This window comes from Mustela nigripes, chromosome 1, assembly GCF_022355385.1.
Source record: "Mustela nigripes isolate SB6536 chromosome 1, MUSNIG.SB6536, whole genome shotgun sequence".
Classification (NCBI taxonomy): domain Eukaryota; kingdom Metazoa; phylum Chordata; class Mammalia; order Carnivora; family Mustelidae; genus Mustela; species Mustela nigripes.
Genome location: NC_081557.1, coordinates 56690854 through 56703039, shown reverse-complemented (window position 1 = coordinate 56703039; position 12186 = coordinate 56690854).

The following is a 12186-nucleotide window of genomic DNA, read 5'->3' as shown; positions in this document are numbered from 1 at the left end:
ACTATATTTCATTCTCCCAAGTCTATTATTTACTGACTTTCATAATGTTATTAGTTTTAATCAATTGTGAAATATCTAGAACATAGCCAGAAAGGAAAGAAGAAATACCCATTAATTGACTTTAGATTCACTGTCAGAGGTATCATGTAGGTAAAGTGCCCTTCCATAGCCTATCACTTTCCAGAAAGGTCTCTCATATCTATACTTAGATATGCTTCTGATTCTAATCAGCAAATTCTATTATAGGGCTTTAAGTAAAAAAAAAAAAAAAAAAAGTGAGAGAGAAAAGAAAAAAAAACGCTGATGAAGGCCATAAAAATAAATGAGGCTTATTGCTTCTTGACATTTTTAGCACTTTCTGTGGCTTCCTGAGTGAGCAGCAGTGGCAGACAATAGCTAAAAGATTGTGTGTAAGATAATGAGAAAAATAAATGCATCCTCAGATGCAGCCAACAGGAACTCCTGTTAACATTCATTATCCAGGGTCTTGAGTGCTCCCAAGATGGTGTTATTAATTTGCAGAATGAGCTAAGAGGTGTGAAAAAAAGCTGATGTTTGCTTATAACCATCACTTTGAATATTAACCAAGTAGGTCAAATATATTATTACTTTGATACTGTATTTCTTTTTAGGGTAGTGATACCTGAAGGCAGTTTTGTGTCAGCATATATCTTTATAACCACTGGAGAAAAAGGAAGGGAAAATATACTTGGACATATACTTGTATCCAACTTAAGCCATTAATTCTGTCAATGTTCAATATGCAATTTATGTATGATTCTTACAGGCTCTAGCACACTACTCAGTTTTCCAGGTCCTTAAGTTAATTACATAGAGTGCATTCTTGTTTCAAGAACCTTAGAAAAATGTTTTGATTGTGCTGATTGACATAATGGATTCACTATATAATTCAAAACCTTTCAAAAAACAAAACTAAAACAAGAGACAAAAACCCTTTTTATGGTAGTTTCTTCTCAACACATCTTTAGGTCTCCAAAATTTACCCTTTCCATTTCCATGGCACATCCCACATCCTATAATTACTTAAAATGAGGCCATATTTGCCTTATTAGAAGATTTTTCTGACATAACCCAAAATACTTCAAATTTCAGACACTTTAGCATTTTATGAGTTCGTGTTTTATGAATAGTGTATGCTATAATTTCTATGTCAGATATGGAACAGAGTAGTCCTATCAGAGGGCAACAAATCTACTTATATGGATAACATAGACTGACCAGGATAGACAATGGATTTCTAAAACTTTTCTGAAAGTGCAATCTAGGAACCCTTGGAGGTCCCCAGGCCACTTTCAGGGGATTCATGAGTTTCAAAACTATTTTTATAACAATACTAACATAATACTTGCCTTCTTTACTCTTATTCTCTCATGAGTATACAGTTGAAGTTTTCCAAAGGCTACATGAAATGTGAATTTCAAAAGATGAAATATGGGAGTAGATACGAGAATTCAGCTTTTTCTTAAAGCTACATATTAAAGAAATTTATAAAAAAATTGAAGCCAATGCAATTTATCATGTTAGATTTATTTTTTGAAATATAGTTATTTTTCACAAAATGTATTGTTCTGGCAAATATATAATCATTATTTTTAATGATTTAAAATATTTTACACATAAGTACCAATACAGTAAGTACCAATAAATATAAACCATGTAAACAAAAACTCTTTGGAATTCTCAATGATTGCAGATTTGTAAGGATGTACTAAGATCAGAAGGACTTCCAACTGTTGGTTTAGATTAAAACCACAAAAAAGCCATTGTACAATGCTATTGAGCATTAAGGAAACATAGCCCTACATGCAAATTTTTATATGAACGTAGAGAAACAAAGGAAATGTTTTGTCATTCAGGCTAAATACCAGGGCCCTTAATTCTATTTGTCATTAAACATTACTCTTTTTAATTCTCATTAGTAACAATTTCTTAATGAGTTACTTAATGTCCAAACTTTAAGTGTACAGTAGTTGATAAAAAGCCATCAATTTATTATTTAGGGTTTCAACTATTTGTGATGAACGTCACAGTTTCTTTGCAGGCAATAATTTCCAGTTTTTAATACACTATCCTTGAGGGATAATGAAGTCACAGCACATACCTGTTGAGTGAACCCTATCTACATCCTAATATGCCATGATTAGTTTCTTATTCTTGCCATCCATTTTGAAGTTGCAAAATTATAGTTAAAAAATGAGTTCAAGTGAAAGAACTCTTTACCAGATATTGATAAGACAATAAACGTTCACATGATTGAGTTCTATTTTGAAGACAGTGAGACAGCTGTTTCTGATTATAGTTTGGGAAGTTACACACTTGTAAATTTTTACAAGTTATACTAATACATGTACTAGTTAAGAGTTTGACTAAAGGATATGTATTTGTGGCCAGAGTATATCATCTATCTAAAACATACATGTCTCTATTCTTTAACAGTATAACACTATGATTTTCCTCAGCAATTCTAGCCACAGATTTAAAAATAAAATACTGATCAATTATTTTGGTTCCATTTCTGTAGGATATCATAACAAACTTTGTGGAATCAAGCAGGGGAGGAAATATTTTATTTTCTAGTTTTTTTTTTTTTTTGTCAAAAGGAGAAGAGAAAAGAGAAATCAGTTATTCCAATTTTTCAGATTGTATTAAATTTAATATAGACTATTGAGTAAATTAAAATACCAACTGAAGAAACTACTTGTGTTGGTGAGGATGTGGAGAAAAAGGAACCCTCATGCACTGTTGGTGGGAATGCAAACTGGTGCAACCACTGTGGAAAATAGTCTGGAGGTTCCTCAAAAATTAAAAGTAGAATACCATATGATCCAGTAATGCCACTACTGGGAATATGACACTTTTAGAGTACAAAACACTAATGCAAAAAGATGTATGCTTCCCCATGTTTATTGCAGCATTTTTTAAATAGCCAAATTATAGAAGCAACTCAAGTGGCCATTGATAGATGAATGGATAAAGAAGATATACACACACACACACACATAGATATAAATATATAATATACATAGATATAGATTTATATGTAGATAACTGATATATAATATATAATATACAATATACATACAATATGTATACATACCATATGTATATATATCTCCATCCATCCATCCAACGTGGATGGATCTTGAGGGTAAAAGAAGTCAGAGAAAGGCAACACCATTTAATTTCATTTGTATGTGGAATTTAAGAAACAAACAAAGAAAAAAGAAACAAAGAAAATCCAGACTCTTAATTGTAGAGAACGAAGTGATGGTTACCAGAAGGAAGATGGGTGGGGTGGGTGAAACAGGTGATGAGGATTAAGAATTCACTTACCATGATGAGCACTGAGTAAAGTATAGAATTGTTGGGTCACTATATTGTATACCTGAAATTGTGACACTGTATATTAATTATACTGAAATTAAAATTGAAAAAAAAAATACTAGATTAAAGATCAATTGCTTTCAAGTTTTGAGACTTCAGGAAAATCCCTTGATATTTCTCAGCTCAGTTTCTATGCCAGTATGATCATCATCACCATCACCACCATCATCATCAAAAGCCTTGCCCTCTTGCTTTACTTGGTTAAGTAATTGTTATGTGGTTCAAATTACATATGTGAAGGTTTTACATATAAAAATGATGTTTTGAGTGTAGGAGTAATAACAGTAATATTCTAACAAATAAAAGGATGTTCAACTTAGTCCTCATCTTAGAAAAGTAAGAAATGTAGTCCCCATGGAATCAACAAGTGGCACTCCATTCAACCAGTTACTCAGTTCAAAATCTTGAGACCATTACTATTATCTTTTCCTTTAATCACACATCCATTGCTTCTGTAAATTTTGTCAATTCTGTCTTCAAAATGTGTGTAAAATGCTACCTCTTCTAACCATTTTTTTGTAGCTACCACCGACAGTCCAAGCCAATCACAGTTCCATGTATAATTTTAACAGCATTCTACTGGTTTTCCTGCTTTTTATCATTGGCTGCTTTTTCCAGGGCAGCCAGAAAGATTTTGCTACACCTTTGTATGAAACTCTCCAATGCCTTCCTATCTCACATATGGCAGCCAATTCTAGGTTCCCAATGACTTGTAATTTCTTTTATCTACCATTTCTTACTTCCCTCCCCTTAGTTCAAAATGCTCTTATCTATTCCTGGGACATCATTTTCTCAGGGCTTTCATACTTGTTTGCTCTGTCTAGAATATGGTTCCTGCAAATGTCCAAATGACTCATACTCATATCTTTTGATGCTTTAATAAAATATCACGGTTTTATGAGATCCCTATTTCAAATATCACCCCATATATCTTCTATATATTTTATTTGTTTATTTTTTGTTTAGCATCCTCACTGGAATGTGAGTTCTATAAAGGCAAGAGTTTTTGTCTTTTTTTGCCTAGTCCTGTAATTCTTAGCTTCTAAAATGTGGTGCACAGTGAGGAGGATGTAATTCTGCCTACAGAATGAATCTGGAGATCCATGGTATCATGATTATAAATGATGATATAAGTTGCTATCTACTGACTGTTTATTAAGTTTTAGGAATTGCGCTAAGCCCTTTATATTCATTTCTTCATTTAACCCACAAAAAGTTAGAAAGGCTGAGAGAAAAACTTCCTAGAGGATGACTAAATAAAGTGCTTCAGTAAGAAGAAAGGGACTACTGGCTCTATCAAGTGCTCCTGAAAGGTCAATAAACTTTGAAGACTGAGGGATGATTTGGGCACCTTGAAGCTAGTAAATTAGACCTCAACTTTATAAAATAAGTGACTATAGCTTAGAAATATTAAATAGCTTCCCAGGTAGGAAGGAGCAAAACTAGTCTGGAAAACAAACACTCTTGAGTTCAAGGGAAGCTTGTCACAAGTCACTTCAATTAATAAATTATCTGCTGGCCTGGGACCACTCTGACAGAACCAGAAAGAGGGTCTGTCTTGAAATTCACACGGCTTTGGTTTCTAAGATCAGTTCTACTACTTGTCAGATACCATATAGGAGTGTGTGCATGTGTGTATGTGTGTGTGCTATAAATATATATATATATATATATATATATATATATGTATATATATACATGCACCACACACACACACACACACACACACACACACATTATGACCTTCCATACAACTCACCAGATTAGGTATTGCTTTCTTCCATTACACAGATGAACAAAGGAAGACTTAGACATATTAAGCAAGCTTGTTTTACATTCTGTGACTAGTAGGGGGTTTAACTGTACTAAAAAAAGTCCAAATGAGATTGACTTAAACCTTATATATTTCAAACTTTATATTCTTATTACAGGAAAGTAGTGATCATTATAATCATTATAGGACTCAAACTACTAGTCTAGGAGGAAAATCTGTTCTGTAGATACCAAGATCTTGACTGGCCATATACTTAACCTCTTTATTCAATTAATTCTATCCATTTGACCCTTAAAAGCCTTTGAATTTGGAATCCCTGGATCAATGGTTGGTGAGGAGCTTTCTGGTGCCTGAGTACTCTAATATTCCACAGAATATTAGGACACACACCCATAGGCTCACAGAGAAGGGATCTGAGTCTTAACCAAAAAGAATGTGAGGCTACATTAAGCTCTAAGTCTGGGATAAGAAGAAGGATTGTGTGAGGATACAACCCTCACTTTTCCATTCCCTTAATAATTCTTAATTCAATTAAAATCTCCAAATATATACCTGGTGCTTTTCTAAATCCCTCTTAAATTGGGCAAAACATTATATTCACTGGAACATTGTCCTAAATCCTCACACCAAACTGCTGGGTTCATTATGTGCAGTAGAGGATATAATTCATCCCTTTGGTTTTAACAGCAATCTGCAAAAGCTCATTTGAAGCATGGTTTTCCAAAGGGCAGCCTTAACTGTTTACAATACATTACACAGAATTGCTACTTCTTGCATTTTTGCCGGGTGAAGAAACAGGCAAAAAATATTTTCTCCAGTCTAAGTCTTCTATTCTGTTACACAGGTAGCTTCCTCTGGTCAGGAGAAATAGAATCAGCTCCACATGCAATAATGGGATATGTGGGTACAAATTTTTCTGAGGGGACATGATCATTCACAGAATTCTTATATGGATAAATGTCAGAATTGGGCCCACTTTTGCTATTGAATTTTCACTATATTTAATTACTCTTGTAAAAGGCTGAGTTCAAATAGACTGTGAGGTCCTAGAAAGAAAATAACTAAAATCCATATATATCATGTTAATTTCCTTTCTTTCTCTTCTCTTTTTAATCTTTATCCTTAGAAATTAGAAGAGGACACTGCTTATTATTTAATTAACTTCAAATCAAGTAATAATTGAGTTCCACTTAAATGCTATGGCCTAGGATTCTACAAAGAAATTTCAAGGTGACTCAGTCGGTCAAACGTCTGTCTCAGACTCATTGGGATCCCTGGGATGGAGCCCCGCTTCGGGCACCCTGCTCAGCAGGGGGCCTGCTTCTTCCTCTCCCTCTGCTGTTCCCTCCACTTGTGCTCTCTCTTGCTCCCTCTCCCTGACAGATAAATAAATAAATATTTTAAAAAATAAGAGATAAATAAAAAGATGGGTCTTCAAAAAAAATTTTTTTTGAGATTGTGTTCCTGCCCAGAGAATGTCTTAAACAAACAGCACTGCCATGAAGAAAAGTGCTGTTGAAAACTAATCAAGCTATATGCTATCTAGCATGCTACCCGTCCTCTTAGACCCCAGGAAAATGGATCTCCAGCCACCCTCACATTTTTTTAAAAGATTTTATTAGCTTATTTGAAAGAGAGAGAGAGCATGAACAGAACGAGAAATGGAGCACAAGCAGAGGTAGGGGGAGAGGCAGAGGGAGAAGCAGAGTCCCCGTTGAGCAGAGAGCCCAATGCCCGGCTTGATCTCAGGACCCAGGATGCTGGGATCATGACCTGAGCTGAAGGCAGATACTTAACTGACTGAGCCACCCAGGCACCCCTGCCCTCACACTTTGACTTGCTCATTCCCCCATTCAGTCCTTCATTTCTGTCCTTAGGCCAAGTTCTCAAAAGAAACACCTACATAACTGTATGGTGACTAATAAAACATAATAATATAAAAAGGATACACCTACATGTGAAACACAGTCTTAATTAAGTGAGCTCTATCTTGGGAGATGGGTTTCAAAGGTAAGTCATGAATGTGAGTCTATCAGATTCTAAAGCCTTTACTCTTGATCATAACATCACGTGCAGTTCCCAGAAGAAAAATAAACTACATTCATTTCCAAGCTATAATCTACTTCTGCATAGCCCTAATTTACTAAGTGTCTAGATGCAGAGACCCAACTTTACCATCCTATCAACTTCCTGAGCCATCAAATCCTAGTTGGAAATTCTTCCAGATTCTCACTTTTCCATGCTTGCAGAGTATTAAATGTCAAACTTCAGAAGTTCTCAGCTATGCGCCTGGTCAGCATATCTCCTGGATTACTCCTTTTGATTTAATAACTAGGCCCTTTATTAGACCAAGGCAAATATATTACATTTCATAGCAAATATACTGGCAGAAAAGTCAAAGGAATTCCAGATACTTAATATTGGTGCCTTGAGAACTTATTCATGAAATAGCAGATAGCAAGGAGTGAGATATCAGATGTCCTTTATAATCTTGAAGGCATCCCTGGAGATTACTCAGCGACCAACTCATGTGTGCAAGGGGTGGGGGAAAATGAATTGGCTTATCCCAGAGTGGGCCCATTTTCAAAGCCTCATACATTCTATTTATATATAACCGTTATCGTGGGAGGGGGGGGAAAGGGGCTCCGTTATTTAAAAGTCTTTAGAAAACTTTGACATAATTGAAAACTCACAACCTTTAGATCCAAATGGTGGTATTGTGTGATTATAGGGATTACTTATCTTCTTTTAATATTCATTTTCTTGTGTATAAAATGAGAAAACATAATAGTAACTGCATCTTTGGGATTTATAAGGATAATAATTAGCCAGCCAAATATATATATATATATATATATATATATATATATATATATATAATTTCCCCCCTCCAGCATCATGCTAAGTCCTGGATATAATACTACATGCGTTGATTTGATACATGTTTGTGTCTCAATAAATAGGAGTTATTATGAGTGTTGTTTATGCTGATTTTCCATTATTTTGCAAGATTTAAAACTTTTAGTTAGAAAAGCTTTTATCTCCTCATTTTTTCCTTTGTTCATTCTCCTTCATTCTGTTCATACATACATCCTTTATTCTTTTCTGTATGCATTTAGCTCACACATATATATTTAGTTGCAACTATTTGCTGGGCAATGTAGTGTCCTGGGAATATAATAATGGACAAGATAACATGGCCGAGCCTCACAGAGCTTCCAGTTTGTGATACGATCCTGTAAATATTGTGTTACAACTTAGTATGATACACAGAGTGTACTGAGGACACAGAGAGGAGAATGCTGAACACAGAGTCAAAAATGTTTCCTGCTGGACTGTCTAAAGATGAGTGGGGTGAGAGCAATGGATTTCAGACAAAAGAACACAGGCGGAAGCTTGTAAGTGAGTGGCAGGGGGATCTGCCTGCAGGAGATACTGGAAAGGATAAACAGACTTGAGAGTTCATATATTATGCTCGGGAGTCTTGAGGATATTGGGAAACTAGTGAAGATTTTTGAGGCAGGAAAATGACATGGGAGTTTTGCATTTTACAAACTTTACAGGTTGTGAGAAATGAATGGAAATAAGAAATATCTGTAGGAGGCATTTTTGTAAATCCAGTTAAGACATTAGGAAAATAGTACGTTATGGAGAAAAATGGAAGGATTCAAAATAAAGTTAAGGGTATCTAAGATGGAAGAAATATTGGGTGAGAAAATTTTAGAGGAGACTAAGAAAAGGAAAAGAAGTTAGTATCAAAAAAAAATTTAATCCCGTCATGGCCTAGCCCAAAAAATTGAACGGTCATTTTAAAAAATAGTAGTTTTTACCCATCATATTTCCCCCAAATTTAACCTTCAGCCTTGTGTTGTAACCCCTAAATTTAACCTTCAGTTTAAATTTCCTGATATTACTATGAATTTTTTGTGTGTGTTCCATGATTTACCTGATCTGTCATTCTTCCATTATATCCAAACTCCCCCCTAGCTATCAAAAGTCCTCCCATTCTTCAGGAAACATATCCCAAATGTTACTTCTTGGGTGAATTATTTTTCAATATCTTCACATTTTCCACATAGCAATGTGTATGTTTTTCAAAGCACTGGACTATGTTTTGTTCATTTCTGTACCCTTTTAAAAACCTTATACAAAATCTTATCTGACCAGAATAAGAAATAAAAAATGTTTGGAATCTGAGGTGAATAATATATACGGAGCCACATTTGTTGAAAACTAACAAAGAAAACAAGAGCATAAAATGAAGAACCTAAGAGGAAAAATAGAACCTAAGAGGGAAAATGTGTCAATCCAAAGACACATTTTGAAGGAGCAAGGATAAGACTGATGATTCAGATTTTAATATCAACAATAAATATGAAAATTAAAATGAACACAGAAGCATTAAAAATGGAATCTGTTAATTTCCTGGGCACGTATTAACTGCTCAGTATGTGCCATTTTGTGGGTATTAAATTAAAGGTTGCTTTAACATCTTTACTTTTGATCAAAGAAAATTTGTAGGAAGACCATTTTTACACCATCTCACCTTGGCAGCTTCTGATTTCACAGTTTATTATTATGTATACAGGCCTGACACAATTGAACATTGCTTTCAAAAAATGAAATACTGTGGTGTGAAAAGGGTAGCACTGAGAATTGGACTTTTGATAATAATTTTTTCCACATCCCAAACTGATATAACTTCTATATATTTGACTTTATCTTGAGTATTTCCTAGGTATAAAGCTGAGTAACTGTAACCATAGTGTATAGGAACATAACAATACCAAATTGTGACTTTTTTCTCCAGTAAGTCCCCTTTTCCAATTCCTAGCAAACGCCTCTCTCCTGATAATAAGGAAGGCATCAGGTTATGCATATAACAAATTAAAAAATTTGATAACATTTAGAATTCCTATTATTAACTAAGGTTAATATACATGATATTGCTTAATATATAGAAAGAGCACATAATAATTGTCTATCCATTTAATAATTTTAAGATTGGGTGCCTGGGTGGCTCAGTGAGTTAAACCTCTGCCTTCGGCTCAGGTCATGAGCTCAGGATTTTGGGATCAAGCCCCGTATTGGGCTCTCTGCTCAGCAGGGAGCCTGCTTCTCCCTCTCTCTGCCTGCCTTTCTGCCTACTTGTGATCTCTCTCTCTGCTAAATAAATAAATAAAACCTTTAACAAAAAAAAAAAAATTAAGATCGATTTTATTTCACTCACTATTTAAGTGATAAAAATCTGATCTTGACATACCCAAGTTCACTCATAGCTGAGTGAGCTTTGTAAAATTGAATATGGTTTCTGTATTCAGTTATGGACCTATACTCAGCAAAACCTGTGCAAGTTGACATATTCATAGATAGCCATTGATCGTAGGTCCTTGATTCACTTTATTCTTCTATGCCAGAATCTGTGTAGCAGAAATATCATTGCAAATCAAGAAGTACTATACAGTAAATATTTAATTGCTGCTTATTTAGATAAAGGAGATAGCCTACACTTACCAAAGGACAGCATTTTAAACTATTCTAAATATGTGTAGGGATTATGAACTTTTTGGTGCTTTGAGATTCACAATGATGAGGCCCATGTCTTATTTATCTTTACTTATTGAAGAAATAGTTATCAAGTGTCTACTGTGTCCTGGATCTCAGTGCATGGATTGCTCCCCAAACTCTGCAGGGAGGGGAAGTCCTGATCTCAAAGTGCTTACACTCTGACATTCTTCTTGGAAGGAAACATCCAATAATCAAACAAACATATGTATGGACAAGATTTCAGATAGTGATGAGTATTACAAAAGATTAAAATGGTATGTATGACACAGAGTTACTAAACATGTTGCAGTAGGGATGGAGAGAGATAATTAAGATTAATGTTCAGGAGAGTCTCCCGAAAGAGATGACATTTTAACCAGGACCTAAATGATAAAAAGGAGTTCGCCATGTCAAGACCTAGGGTTAGAGTCTTTCCAACAAGGAAACACCAACAGAGATCCTAAGTTGGGAAATCATGTGGTATCTGGGGAGGAACTAAAAAAAGGCTAATGTGCCTGAAATTTACTGTTTGTGGTAGCTTTAGCCTTAGAAGAATTGTTTGTGAGTTGTAACATTTAGAAGTCAACTACATGTGTCTTTCTTCTTTTTAGCTTGTTGCCGTTAATATAAAATATGGTAAAATTAATTTATAAGAATATATCTTATAAAAGAGACCTAACTCTGTGTGTCAGCTACAAGTCTATTCTAAAAACTTTATATGCTCTGTATATATTAATTCATTTTATCTGTATGACTCTGAGGCAAATACTATCCCTAAAAATAAAATGAAATAATGAAGTAAATTACATTTCATTCAGCCAGCATGTTTTGTGATAATGTTCCACCATAATTCAATATAAGATGTGTAGGAATCTGTAAAAATGACTTCCTGCTACTCTAACTCCATGCCTGTGAATTGTATTTCCCCATCTCTGTGGTGGAGCTCTCAGCACAGCAGTTAGTAAAAGCTTTCTTCCCTGCCCTGCATGTCTATCAATTTTGCTTCTCATTCATTGCTCTGGTCTCCTGCCGCTGTCTAGATCAGATTCAAACTCTGTGCCCTTGACAACAAAGTCATAATAAAGAACGCTTTTATAGTTTTCTCTTGTCTTATACTTTGTCTTCCCTTATAATTAATACCTACTTACAAGACTGCTTGATCTCCAAGTGGGTAGAATTGGTCATTTTTTTTTTCATAGCATTATTATAGGGAGCTCTATTAAACTGATGTTCTAGCCTTGCAATGGGCTACATTCTAATGTTGAAATTAGGGTGTAGTTTTGTATTGAAGTTGTAGTCTGTGAACACGCAACACTGGCATCACCTGGGAGTCTGTTGGAAATGCAGAAACCAAGGCCCTACCCTGGGCTTCCTGAATCAGAATCTGTACTTTAACAAGACTCCCCCCATGATCTGAGTCACATAAAAGTTTGAGATTCACTTGTCTTGAGGACAGAAAG